The sequence below is a fragment of the Kogia breviceps genome, chromosome 10, assembly GCF_026419965.1.
Source record: "Kogia breviceps isolate mKogBre1 chromosome 10, mKogBre1 haplotype 1, whole genome shotgun sequence".
Taxonomy (NCBI): Eukaryota; Metazoa; Chordata; class Mammalia; order Artiodactyla; family Physeteridae; genus Kogia; species Kogia breviceps.
Genome location: NC_081319.1, coordinates 25,591,165 through 25,605,674, shown reverse-complemented (window position 1 = coordinate 25,605,674; position 14,510 = coordinate 25,591,165). Strand labels below are relative to the sequence as shown.

The window sequence follows — 14,510 nt, the reverse complement described above, 5'->3', positions numbered from 1 at the left end:
TGGTCTCTTCTAACCAGAGAAGACAGAAAGACAAGGAAAAGAAAGGAACCATCTCTGAAAGCCATATCTCTTTTTTTACTCTGTCGTTTCCTGCTCACGCTTATTATCTCAAAAACTCCTTGTGTTTCTCATTTGTTTTTTTATTATGTTATTTCTTTCAATGTCCTGAAGCACAGAATCCACATCAGTGATAACCATTACCAAGCACACATTCACTCACTTCCCTGCTCGGTTCAGCTCAGCTGCGGGAGTGCTAAGAGTCCTTTGTCAGAAAGCGTATCTGCTCATTGGAGATGCGAACGTGTTTAGAGGAATGTTCATAGGGCTTCTCACAATACAAGAATGGCTCTGAACAGGGGCATCAGGGATCCAAAATGACCGAGGAGGAAGGAGAGAAAGCTTGGCCACGAAACAAGGGCTGTGACTTCAGGGCGTTAAGCCAGTGTTGACAGGCCTGCCTGATGGCCGTTCATGTCCAGGACCACCATGGCACTTATTACCATGAAAAGGAGCTGAGAAAGCATGAGATTGGCAGGGAACACCAAGGAAGAAAGCGGATGTAGGAATCAGAGTCATCGCAGCTGGATGGGGCATCGGGCCATCCTTCCAGCCCCATTGACCCCCAATACCCTCAGCCTTTGCAGTGCTACAAAGGTCTAAGACTGTGGGAGAAAGGGAACTAAGATTCACACGTCAACTCTCGGAGCACACTTGAAGGCTCCTGTCAATACTATATCCAAGTAGGTGGCCTCGCATACGCCTTGCAAGGGAGATGGCAGGGCCAGGAACAGAAGGGGAGGCAGTGAGAGATGCTCATGACTGCCACCTCCCATCACCCCCCAAGAATTATGAGGTACCAGGCTCTCCAGCCATACAGCCTGCGACCTCATAATATAACGACTTCTTATTAGAGGTGGGAAATACATTTTAACATGAAATACAGTAGCCTATGAAATTAGCTGTGGAACTTGCAAAACCCAAATTGGGGTTCTTCTTATTCTGCAGGAGTGTAAATATTACAGTTTTTCTCCCCATCAAGATAGAAACAAAAAGCAAGAAAATTCGCAAAAGCCATACGTGGTGATTTCTAGAGCGGATACATCCAATGGTGCCCTCAGGGATTTGAGGTATATTATGTCATCAGGCTCTGCTACCACTAACATGCCCTCTGATTCCCCATTCCCAAGCACAGTGCCTATTTTTTAAGGCTTCTTTTCCCTTTCAAGCTTAGACGTGATGATTCTTTGAAACCCAAGTTCAGCAAAATCATGATATTGGCATTTTTCAGGAAGGAGGTGAAGATGGTACCAGGACCCACACTCTGGGCTAGCCACAGAAGTATTTATGAAGGCAGACTGGAAGATGGGAAGGGTAATGGGTGAGGTTTTTGTTCCAGCATCCTTTATTCTCAGCTGTTTCAAAGGTGGGTGCAGAAGAGTCTGAGTGAGTGTGTGATGGAAAAGTTATGGCTTTTCCACGTTTCTTGGTGCTCTGAAGGTGGACTGTAACTAAGGGCCCAGGCTGGAGGGTTCAAGGCTACCTGGAGATGTCATTCTGCTAGAAGATGATAGCACTTGCGTAGACCCACTCATGACTTGGGCTACTGTCCCACGGGACAGACCTGGGAAGCTAAAGTCACTTTTGGGAATGCTTCTGTAAAAAAGCAATGCAGGCAGGCTGTCTTTGGACTTTCATGCACCCAACCAATGTCCAGCCCTTGAGCTTCTTCCTCCTCCCAAAGAGCTTTCAGCCATTTAAAAGACACTAGGGCAGGGTTCGTTTAATTGCTTCTTCCAATCTTGCTGTCTCTGCCTGTCTGGCCATTCCTGCATCAGTTTCGTGTGAAAGGAACATCTTTATCTGCCAGTATGTCAAATATCTTACACCGAAAAATTTACAACTTTTGGGGGAAAGTAGTTCATGCAATGAATTTGCTTTTGAGTGGATATTAATGCCATCCCGTAATGGAAATATGCACACCTATCTGAGTCTGTAATCAGAGAAATATACCTCAGTGAGAGGGAAAAAGGTCATCTTAACCGTTATTGAGTGAGATGTTCCTCCTCCAACTTTGCAATGCTCTACTGGTACTTCAGATAAGACCAAGTTACTATCAATATGTGCTAGTCAAGTCCTTTGTGGCTTTCCTTGTCTCCTCCTCCTGCTTACCTTTTGCTAAAGAAAAGGCTCAAAAGTACCACTATGAAAGGATGAGATGAGAAGAAATAAAACCCAACTAAAATGTAAGTGGCTCACAACATGGAAGACTGGGCATACAAGTGGCTAAAATCCTGGTTGATGGTTTTCTGTGAAATTTAAATGATTCCTGCACTACTCTGAGATTTATTCTAATGAAAACCCAAGGGTTGAGGCAGAAGCACGTGGTAGTTATGAATTCAGTTTTGGAATCAATCAGACCTGGTTTGACCACTGCTATCTATTCCTTTGTGATCTTATGCAAGATACTTAACCAGGTATGAGATGATGGTAAGTAAGCATCTTAAACCTAACATGTCTAAAACGGACGTCCTGATCTTCCTATTATCTTCATTTCAATCAATGGAAACTATCCATCTACTTGTCCACTGCACAAAATCTGGAGTCATTCCAAGTCCTTTCTTTCTCTTGTATCCCATATCTAAATTTGGAGTGAATCCTTTGGCATTATCTTAAAAATATGTCAGAATCCTACCACTTCTTGGGACTTCCCTGGTGATCCAGTGGTTGGACTCTGCACTCCCAATGCAGGGGGCCTGGGTTCGATCCCTGGTCAGGGAACTAGATCTCACATGCATGCCATAACTAAGAGTTCACATGCCGCAACTAAGAGTTCACATGCCGCAACTAGGGAGCCCGTGTGCCGCGACAAAGCCGCCACTAATACTTGGTGCAGCCTAAATAAATAAATATTTTTAAATAGCAAAAGAATCCAAAAAAAAAAAAAATAGAATCCTACTAGTTCTCACTGAGCACTCTCATCTGAGTTACTCCAACGGCTTCTAATGTTCTCCCTGTTTCTATCTTTGTTCCTCCTATAGCTTCCCCTAAATTCAGAAGCCAGACTCATTCTTTTTTTTTTTTTTTTTTTGCGGTAGCGAGCCTCTCACTGTTGTGGCCTCTCCCGTTGCGGAGCATAGGCTCCGGACGCGCAGGCTCAGCGGCCATGGCTCACGGGCCCAGCCGCTCCGCGGCATGTGGGATCTTCCCGGACCGGGGCACGAACCCACGTCCCCTGCATCGGCAGGCGGATTCTCAACCACTGCGCCACCAGGGAAGCCCCAGACTCATTCTTTTAAAACAAATCCACGTTCCTACTCAACTCTCCCTCCCCCACCAATGGCTTCCTACTTCACTAAGTGTAAGCAAAAATCCCTCCAATGGTCCTTTTCTCTCCCTCTCCCACGATCAACTTCCATGTTCCCTTCCATCAATTCATCTCTAATTTCATACCCTACCATCCACACCCCCTCTGTTCCAGCCACCTTGGCCTCGCGACTGCCAAGATATGCCTGGCATACTCCCGTCTCCAGGTCTTCACCTGAAATAGTCTTCTCTTGGGTATCCACATAGCTTACTTTTGTATTTTCCCGGATCTCTGCTCAAATGTCACCTTTTATTGGAGATCTGCCTGACCTTAAAATTACAGTTCCCACCTTCTCTTCCATGCTATTTTCTCCCTTCTTTAATTTATATTTATCCATGGCGCCACTCACTTTCTTTCACAATACATATTTCAACTTTTGTTTTATTTGTGATTTATAGGTTATCTCCCCCTCCCCACTAGAATGTAAGCTTGATGAGTTCAAGGATTTTTGTCTGTTTTGTTCACTGCTATCTCCCCAGTGCTCAGAGCAGTGCCTAGTTTATAGAAAACACTTGAATACTCAGGGATCACACAAATGCATGCGTGAATGAATAGTATCTAATAGAGCCTAGAGCCACTTATCTCACAAGAATTTTTAAGGATGAAGCAAACATTCTACACAATGCTCAGTTCATTGGTAGGGTCCAAATAAATAACTCGTGCTCTCTCCTATCGCCTGTGTCTATTCAATCTAAAACTGGCTAAGCACTCTTGTGGTTTAATATTTAATTCACAGTTACAGAACTGAATACCGCACAGGAGACATCTAAGAGGAAGGTTATCTGAGAATATGATGTAAGATAATGGACAGCAAGGGTTAGAAGCTGGGAACTCAGAAGACCACACTGTCCTACACAGGCAAGACTAACACCGAAAGCTTGGCTAACAGCCACTGAGACCACCATATACTCTTAGGGTCACAAAATGTTGTTTCTCCTTCCCAAAGATGTCACCTTAGATTGACACTTTTGCCAGATGGAAAAAATGTAGATATACAGACTGAAAATAGACTACAAAGAAATATAATGGACCAGAATGGGTTCTATCTAGGCCAGATATTGTCTATCTCCATTCTGGCTGGAAACATCTAAAAGCAAAGCAAAGCAAAACAAACTAAAGACTTATACCATCTGTTCCAAAATAATGTGTCTATGTTTGAGCCTGATTTTTTGTAAGTTCCCTTTCATTTAGAAAAATGCTCTCAGAGTGTAGGGTATTCAGGATTACAAAACCAACATCAAGCCTGAGACTTTGTAACTGTAGATTGAATTCAATCTCCTGTACATTCTCTACAAGCTGGCCACCACAAGTCTCCCTACTAAGTGAGGTGGTAATTACCCAAATAATAGGATTAGGCCACATTCAGAAATACCTAGTTTTCTTAGTTCAGCAGATCTTTCCTTAAAGATGTACTAATTCACATTGTTCTAGCGTGCTATAAATGTACAGAGGAAAACCAACCCTTTTCCGAGCTCTGGTCTGAGAGTGTTGGGTGACCAAGCCCAATTTCTGAGTTCCTTTGAAAACCATTCAAAATCAAGTGAAGTGTTATAATAGGGCCTATTCAAAAATTCAGACCCCAAAGACTCAGTTTTAATGGCTTTTAAAAAGCAGAGGGGAGGGCTTCCCTGGTGGCGCAGTGGTTGAGAATCCGCCTGCCGATGCAGGAGACACGGGTTCGTGCCCCGGTCCGGGAGGATCCCACATGCCGCGGAGCGGCTAAGCCCGTGAGCCATGGCCGCTGGGCCTGCGCGTCCGGAGCCTGTGCTCCGCAGAGGGAGAGGCCACAACAGTGAGAGGCCCGCATACCGCAAAAAAAAATAAAAAAAAAAAAAAAAAAAAAAAGCAGAGGGGAGCTAAACTGGTTTCTACTAGGGCAAGAGCCTATTTCTGGATGTGTCACAAATCAAAATCAGTATTTCTAGAAGTTTTGAAAGCCCTTCCAGAGAGGGAGTGGGAAAGCATGAAGCTTGAGAGTCAGTCGGGTCTGGATCCAAAAATTACTGATTGTAGGATGCTGGGACACTTGCTTAGCCTGCGTGGAGCTCACTTTTGCTACCTGCATAATGGACACATAGGGACCATTTTGTAAGGATTATATGAGGATTTGCAATAATGCTTACAAGGCACTAGGCCCAAAGCTTGGCTCACAGAAGATGATCCGTGAATGTGGGCCTTTTGTTATTCTTTCTCCACTTCTGGTCAAATCCATCTGGCCTACTGCAGACAGGCACTTTCATGTGCCACATCAAGACATGTAAGACCATTGGTCATCAGGTGACTGGGATGTGGAGAAACCCATTCATTCAGAGAAGCAAGATTTCATTAGTGGCTGTATCATCTCATAGCCCAGAATAACTGGTAAGATCATAATCAGGTAAAAGGCAAAACTCCACTTCTAATTTGAAAGAGCTTTTGACATAGTTAGTCCATTGGTAATTTAAGGTTCCGATTACTTCTGGAAGGTAGCACTCATTTGTCTTATGGAGAACCAAGGTCTCTTCTACATTGAGCTCCAATGTGTATGTCTTTCTTTTTATAAGAATTTCTGGTCTTTTATCCAATAAAGGTTAAACATTGTGGGAAGAATCCAATATTTCATTAGAGTTTAGGTCCTACCATAAAACTTCTGAGGTTGATGACAGTGTCTGGGTTCATTTTGCTTGCCTTTCCTCTACCAATAGATTTCTTCTCCGGTCTCAAAGATTTGGAGTCTCTATTAGACTTTATGGTCATCATTAGTGACCTTTTTGAAGAAGAATTGAGATTGATTTTCCTTCTAGGGCCAGGAGATGGATCATCTAAAATGTTCTCTGTGCCACGGATCTTGGAGTTGCACCTGCCATTCTGATCATAAGTACGTGTGTCTGTGTGGCATGGGGGTCTGAGGTTGGCAAATACATAGCAATTGCCACCTGCTAAAGCAGAAAAGATTTGAAAAGTGGGAAAGGAGACGTATGAAGGGGTAGAATTTCAGAAACTTTCTTCCCCGGGAAGTTCATGTATTGAAAAGCCAGGTTAATGCCACATATCTGAAAAAGCTGATCAGGGTTTCCTCTGCTAGTTTAAAAAAAGACAACTGGTGGGAAAATAACTGTGAAAACCTGGTGATCTCTACAACATAATGATTTATCTTCCCTGAGAGGAGGAAGAGTACAATTTTAAAACCTCTAAGACTTCTCTGACTTAAAAAAAGAAAAAGGAATTTGGTATCAAACAAACTTGGGAAATGCTGTAGACTATACCTACTTAATGCCTACGGGAATATGCAAAGGAAAGTTCTGCTGTAAGACACTCATTGAACCATGAGGGAGAGATGATATTGCCCCCAGAGGACATTTGCCAATGTCGGAAGACATTTTTGGTTATCACAACCAAGAGGACGTGCTACTGGCATTCTAGTGGGTAGAAGCTAAGGATGCTGTCAAACATCCTAGGATGCCCAGAACAACACCCCACAACAAAGAAGTATCTGGTCCCAAATGTCAATAGTGCCGAGGCCGGGAAACCCTGTTTCAGACCTCTTCACAAGTCATGGAACACTTTCTGTACCACTGTCTCGGTCTCTAGTAAGAAACTGGTCTCCTACTTCCCAGATAAAAATGCTCACTAGGATTAATTATGCTTTTATAAAAGTACTCCCCCCAAAAAACTCCTAAATATTCAACTCTGAAACCAATTCCTAGATATAGCTACAGCATTACACATGTGCAAATTCTACCATGAATGAGGGAAGTGCTGTTTGATTGAAACATACAAGGCAAAGGAATCTATCTATCGATATCTACCTATCTATCTATCATCTCTGTACTAGCAGTGCTATCAGTTCATGCAATCCAAAAGTACAAACATGTTGGAATAACGCTTGTTTTCGTAGAAATTCCCATCCTCATTTATGCCTTTCTATCCAAAGTTAGTGACCCCTGCCAAAGTTGCCACGTGGAATGTCTCTGTACCACACTGGGCACATCTGTACATATCAACGACTTCCCCTCCCGGCTCCAGAAAAGACTGAATGACACTGCTTGTTGGTTTGCAAATTCAGAGTCTGGTGAGACAACTTTGAAACCTCCTATTTTCAGTTCATTCTTTAAAATCTTTGACCTTGCTGGGTTCCTAGGATTCCACATACTACCTGATGGAAAATTTAACTCTCCAGAGAGAAGTGTTTTCTGAGAGCTAACCACAGTCATTCCACAGGGCTTGCAACTATGACTTCAGCCTTGACTTCTGATCATGAGTCCTCCCTCTCCTATGGGGACCATGCTGTGCACTGTAGGATGCTTGGCAACAGCCCTGGCTTCTCTTCACTAGATGCCAGTAATACCCGCCTCCCCCCAAACCCATTTATGACAACCAACAATGTCTCCAGACATTACCCAATGTCCACTGGGGGGATAAAAATCACCCCTGATTGAGAACCCTGAATAACCCCAAGGTTTTCAGAAAGTCCTTCAACAAGCTCTCAAAACTGAATTGATTTTAATTCATTTGGTGGGGGTCAGGGCACACAGAGCCTTTTTTTTGGATGGGGGGGGTGGTAAACGGCCCACTGAACATCAACAAGGTCAAGATCCTAGGCTAAAAGGGTTGGGAATCCCTGGTCTTAAGAGAACGTGACATGTACAGTGTAAAATCAATTCCCAGGCACAGCAATGAAGATCGCAGCTACAATGAAACAAACAGGCTCTTCTGGACAGCACTTCCTCCCTGACATCACAGTTGTCACCTGCCACTAGCTGCTAAGGGGTTCCCAGATACTTCACAGCTGATTAAGAGACAACCAAGGAGAAGGAAATCATGATTTCACTAAGAAAGGGCCAACTGCAATGCAGGAATAGGTGAGTTGGTTGGGCGAGGGCTTTTTATGAAGCACAAGGAGAACAAACAACACATACTTGTGGAAAAGTTCTTTAGCTTTCAAAGGATTCTGGGCTTTGACTGGGGAGCAATGGATTAAAAAGGGGGAGTCTGCATTTGGCCAAGTATTTACTGGAATTTACTAGCAAGACCGGCAATGAAAGTCTGGATTTCCCCGGGAAAAGGGGAGCAAAAACCCACACCATTCCCAGAGGCCCCTTCATTTTAGCTGCCTGGGTGGGAGGGGTGGGGGGAGGTAGCGGGGAGGAGGAAGAAGAAGTTCATGAGAAAAAAGCCAGTGAAAAACTAGGAAAGATGCTGTTTACTCTGAGCTCGGACAAGAGCACCCACTTTTATTATGATGTTACAGTGCAAATCTGAGATTAAAAACAGCTTCCTAAAATGTGTCAGAATTTTTAAAGCCCTGAAATAAATCCAGACCTTCTCTCTGCTTCCTTGTGAAGTAAAATACACACGCTGAACATATTTATGTTTCTTTAAGAATTAAAAAAGAAATAACTTATTTTGAAAAATTTCAAACTTAAAGAAAAATGGTAAGAACATCACAAAGAACTCCCTCTGCCCCTTATTCAGATTCCCCAACTGTCAACATTTCACATTTGCTCCCTCCTTCGTCCTCCCTAAATATATACATATATGCCATTATTATTTTGTCTTTTCCTGAAAAATTTGCAGACATAATGTGCCATCATCTCTCAAACTCTAATTTCCCCAAATCAAGGACACTTTCCTACATAACTACCATACAACTCTCCAAGTCAGGAAACCATTATTGATACACCACCAGCATCCAAACCTATGTGTTTCTTTTTATGATTCCCTCCTGCAAGTTAGCTCTTTATTTCCGTAGTTTAGGCCAGTGCAACAAGGATATCAGCTTCTGAGGGGTTCATTCATTCACTCATTCATTCATTCATTTCAATATTGTTGATAGTATGCCTACTGTGTGTAAGGCACCAAGCTTGGACAGTGGGCATCTACAGCCCAAAGGAAATTAAAGTTTGGGGCAATTCAGTAAATGATTCAGTTAAAAGGATTTTCACTTGAAATGTGGTGGCTATGTCTACATTTCTTCCTTTGTTCTAGTTAGAAAAAGGGAGCAAAACCAAGTTTTGTTTCATTTTTTTTTAATGTCATCTCTTCCCTCACTTCATCTTACACACCTCCCAAACCATAACCACATCTTAACATGCACTTGCCACATGGATGGAGGAATACATCAGTATTTGGGCAAACGAAGGGGAAAGAACGAGGTGAACGCAAGGGCAGAACTCACAGTGTTTGACTGTCCTACCAATGGGAAGGAATAAGCCTTAGCATTGCCAAAAGAGTTCAACTCCTGTAGCTTAGTTTTAGCTCAAGAAAGAGTATGGAAGATATCTCAATGCATTTAGTGTGTTTTATTTCAAGCAGACAGTTATTAGTGTGAGATCACTTTTTAATAAATTTTAATTTCATCATTTTTCATAATTCACTGGTAGTGTGACAGCATATCACATTCTACAATAAACCTAATCAACACAGACATCTACAAGTCCCCTAACTGGCTTGACCAAAATCTAATTTCTCATCCTGGTTACCTATGTATCTACTGAACAAAGAAAACACTTAGATTTATTACCTCCAGTTATTCTCTTTGTATATTAAAATGTCAGAAATATCACTTAATATGTGCTTAATAAATACTTCATGCTTTTTTCCCTGCAAGTCTTCTAGAAAGCCCCAATCTTGCTCTTTACCTGGTTTAATTTTAAGAAAAACAATTTTCTCATATTCATCCCTTTAGAGCTCTGAGCAAAATCTGTAAACGGCTCAATAATTCCAGAATGTTTCAAGCAGTTTCAATCTGGAAAAACAGAAACTCTTAAACTGCAGATGTCCTCTTTCCACAGCTTTTCACCACTTCACCAACTAAACAGCAAGATGAGGGGATTATATCTTGGTTACCAAGCTCAGAACCTGGTTCAGCCACAGTTTGACCTAGAACCAACTAGCTAATTTATCTGATGGTGCTAAGCTCATCAAGTAGAAGAGATTAAATTTGATAATGTGAGTGAATTGCTTTGCATAATTTCTAGCAGAAAGTAAATGCTCCAAAATGTAAATGACTGTTATAATAAAAAGTCAAAGCTGTCACAATAATTATGGGAGGAAATGCACTGTATAAAACTGAGGGGAAACAGCTCTTCTGCAGATAACTGAAGCAATCCATTCATCTACTTTCTGAGATACTTCAGAAGAAAGTGGCTTACAGAGAGTTATTTGACTTATTTCCCATTTTAGTACATAGACAACCTAAGAGTGAGGATAATAAATGAAAAAGGGCTTCTAAAAACAGACCACCTGAATGGTTTACAGTTTAATTCAGATGTCACCCTAAAGGGGTAAAAAAACCCCACAGCTCTATCTGGTCGGTAGAAAAGAGCAATGATGACATCATCAGCCAATCTGGAGCCAATGTTGTTACATACATTTTAATTTCTGGGTGCATCAGTACAGGGTATGAACATGAAACAAACCATAATGGTTTTCTTAACACTGGGGAGGCAAAGTTAAATGACGGCAGTTATAGTGATGGAGGAGACACAGCCTCAGCTCTGATTCTTCTGAAGTGTCTTTGAGACAGCTCCATAAACCTAATCTACTCAACCTTTACCTACAGGGCTCAGGGAATATGAAAGTTGCCTTCTTGAAACTTCTCCTTCAAAGAGGGAATGGTCTCTTGGAATTCAAGCTTCTACAAGGTGGTTACCTGGCGTTGTCCATTTTTGCCTTCTCTTAAATAGCATCATTACACCATGCCCTTTCAACCCAGAGAACACATAAACATTCTTTCTCCTTAACTGAACTTACTGCCATGAGGAACTTGAACTCTGAGATGCAAAAGAGGAGAGTTTGTTTTAACAGCTGCTTTTATGTGGAGGCCCTGGAGTTACTACTCTAAAGACAGCTGGTTCTAAAAGCCTTTTTTTTTTTTTTTTTTTTTTTTTTTAGGTTTGACCATTGTATTTTTCTTGTTTTTAACATCGTTATTGGAGTATAATTGCTTTACATTGCTGTGTTAGTATCTGCTGTATAACAAAGTGAATCAGCTATACAGTTTACATATATCTCCATATCCCCTCCCTCTTGCATCTCCCTCACACCCTCCCTATCCCACCCCTCTAGGTGGTCACAAAGCACCGAGCTGATCTCCCTGTGCTACTTTTTCAATGCCCAGCTGTCAGGGAACACCCACTAAAGTGTTCCCAAACAATGGTGCAAAACAGAAGAATGACAAGAGGATGGTACGTGTTAGATGCAAGGGCAACCTACATAGGGACCCATTACAGGCTGACATAGGGCTTTTCTCCCCAATTTATTTTTATAAGTTTACTGATCCCCTGTTTAGTTGAATATTAACTGCTAATTGCCTGAGGTTGCCCTGTCTAATATGGCAGCCACCAGGCACAGGTGGCTGTTTATATTTAGAGAAGTTAAATACAATTTAAAATGCAGTATCCCTATTGTACTTGGCCACATAATAAGTGCTTAATATTAGCCACATGTGGCTACTGGCTTCCATATTGGAAAGCAAAGATAGAGAACATTTCCAACATTGTGGAAAGTTATTGGATTGCTGTGGCCAAGGCATAACCTCATTCTAATAAGAGAAAGGGGATGCAGGCCTGGCTAAGAATGGCGGCTTTATAGGTTCAGCCTATATTGATTCTTTTCCATACTACTTCCTGTACACTCTTTTCTTGGCTGCCAATTTTCTATTTTATAAACTTCTGGAAAGGGATGTTGCAGTGATTAAAACAATCCATGAAAATGAACAACAGCGAGAAGCAAAGATGGTGATGTGGCAATCCACACATTCCAGATCTTTTTATTGGTACCTATTAAATAACAAAGGGGGAAATGTACTCTCAGCCACAACTTCCCACGCTGGTGTGGAGGCTGAGGACCCCAGACAGGAGAGGCAGAAAGCCAGGCCCTCCACTTATCCTGGCTCTCAGACCCCTGAACTCATGTTCGGGTTCTAATGTAAAGGTGAACAGAAGCATATTTCCTGACAGGAGGTTTTGAAAGGTTCCATGCCATCAGCAAGAGGGCATTTATCACTGAAAATTATTGAGCAAATGCACATTTCAAAGGAAAGACAAGATCAGTAATTTATACCAGTTGAACAAAGATCATTAGCAACATGAAGAGATATATATATATATATATATCTCCTAATAGCGATTTGTATTTTTATGGTTGTAGTGAGGCTTCCAGGAAAAAATTGTCAGTTCTATATGTGTTCAAATTTTCTGTTTCCCCACTAGAATGAATAGCTCTGTTCATTGCTGTATCCTTAGCATCCAGAACAGACTAGCCCCACAGTAGGCCCATAAAAAGTATCAGCTGAAAAATGAATGACTTTTTTTTTTTTTAAAGGAATGACCCAGAGTCTTTTACGCCCTCCTCATAAATCTTCCTCAACTGCCTTTAATAATCAGGATTCCCTCCCAGCCAATTAGACTTGGACTCAGCCTCTACCTCCCACTCCACATTCCAAAGTTTCCATTCCTGTCCATTCCAGAGGGGCAACTCCGCTGACCTGAGTCAGGCGGGAGGACCTTCACTCCTTCCTCAGGGTCTAACGTCTCTCCTACCCTTGCCCCCATCCCCACCTTTGGACTTTTTAAGACTGTAAAAACAGAAACCTGTCAAGCTATCATGAAATATCAGTTGTCAGAAAGCAGGAACAGAATCTCTGATAGGCACACAATCACTGTAAATACGGAGAAAAAAAAAGTCCAGCTAAGTTTTATCTCCAATGAAACAGATGCAGGCCAGTGTTTTGCTTTTTCGGAGCACATGTGAGATGAGTGGTTTATAGAGTCTTAATCTACCCTGAGTTCAAATAAACTTTGTAATTTCATATGTCATAATGTTTTCATTAAAAAAAACCTATCTTATTTTTTATACTCCATACTGATAGAGCCAAATAATGTGTTTCTTATTTCTTTCTTAAAAGACACTAGAAGTATGTTTAAGATATGTCTTCATTAGTAAAAAAAAAAATCTTATATTTATAAAACAATGCATACACACTTAATGTGATATTCCTTATAGCCCAAATCTATGTCATCCTCTGAATCTGGCTATTATGATATTTTAAAAATAAAAAAGAGAGACATTTTGCCATTCCCTAAACATAATCAGTTGTTTGAAGTGTTCATAGCTGCCGGTTATGGGAATTTACCAGTAAAAGTTATAAACTTGGATTTTCTATTGCTGGAGTCAAAGGGGCAATGTCAGTATTAGCTAAATAACATTGAGTCTAGATGGAGTGTGAGTTTTAGGCATATCCTTTTATTGAATATAAGCAGGAGTTTAAAAAATTCATTCTGAATATGCGCTGCTTCTTTCTACCAAAACAAACAGGACATTGGGAGACACTGCTTTGGAAAAGATCCCTGGTATTCTCCTTACTGGCTACGAGTAATAAATCCTTCCTTCTCCCAGGGGAGGAAAAAAAAAAAAAAAGGTATACTGACATTGAAGTTGTATCGCTAAAGTAGATTATCACAGAGTCAAATGGATTCATAAAAACACCTCTCTCAACAGGGTAACATGGGGGCTAAATGTGACACAGATTTGCTTAACTTGGCTTGGTACATAGTAAATACTCAGTAAACGTTAGCTACGATCACCTGCTTTGGAGAAGTTATCTTATTCAGCACCTCATTAAAAAACCCTCAAATGCATACAGGGACTCCCTTATTTTGGTCCCTTCCCCCACAGTTACCATAACAAACTACAGTGCAAAATGGAGGCTCAGCAGGGGAATGTGGAACCAGAAGAGATCTGAGGTCATCTTTATGATTTATCATTTTTTGAAAAGTGCAGGTTCTCTTAAAACTTTCAAGTTACTGTTATGTTTTCTTTATTTTTCTTTAATAAGAAATGCTTCTGATATGTATTGCAGGTGAACAAATAACAAAATTGACAAATGTTGTAAGTCTTTTACGGTTATCTGAACACAAAGAATAAGGTATGATCAAATTGATGCACATGACGTGAGCTTTTTCCTGTACCTGGCTCCTCTGACATATTCAGAACTATTTCTCCTAATCACTGGTTTTGTCTTCTGGCTATGCCTTAGCATTATCTACAAATTCAATAATAAATGGAGCATTCATATTTCATAGGTGAGACTCAATGAATCAGGACAACAGTATTAGAGAAGAAAAAAAATCCAACAAAATATTAGGCCTCGTATGTTTTTGTT

General features: G+C 41.2%; 1 protein-coding gene and 1 long non-coding RNA gene across 6 annotated transcripts in view; one reads left to right on the top strand and one right to left on the bottom strand.

Annotated features, from left to right (window-relative positions):
* The window catches only part of ADAMTS9 (ADAM metallopeptidase with thrombospondin type 1 motif 9), a 226,863-nt gene that overhangs the window by 116,526 nt on the left and 95,827 nt on the right, over positions 1-14,510 (bottom strand). The gene's annotated exons all lie outside the window — the stretch shown is intronic.
* Positions 6,017-11,171, top strand: LOC136794976 (uncharacterized). The gene is made up of 3 exons (XR_010842520.1): positions 6,017-6,221; positions 8,012-8,205; positions 10,908-11,171. It is a non-coding gene; the product is annotated as an uncharacterized lncRNA (long non-coding RNA).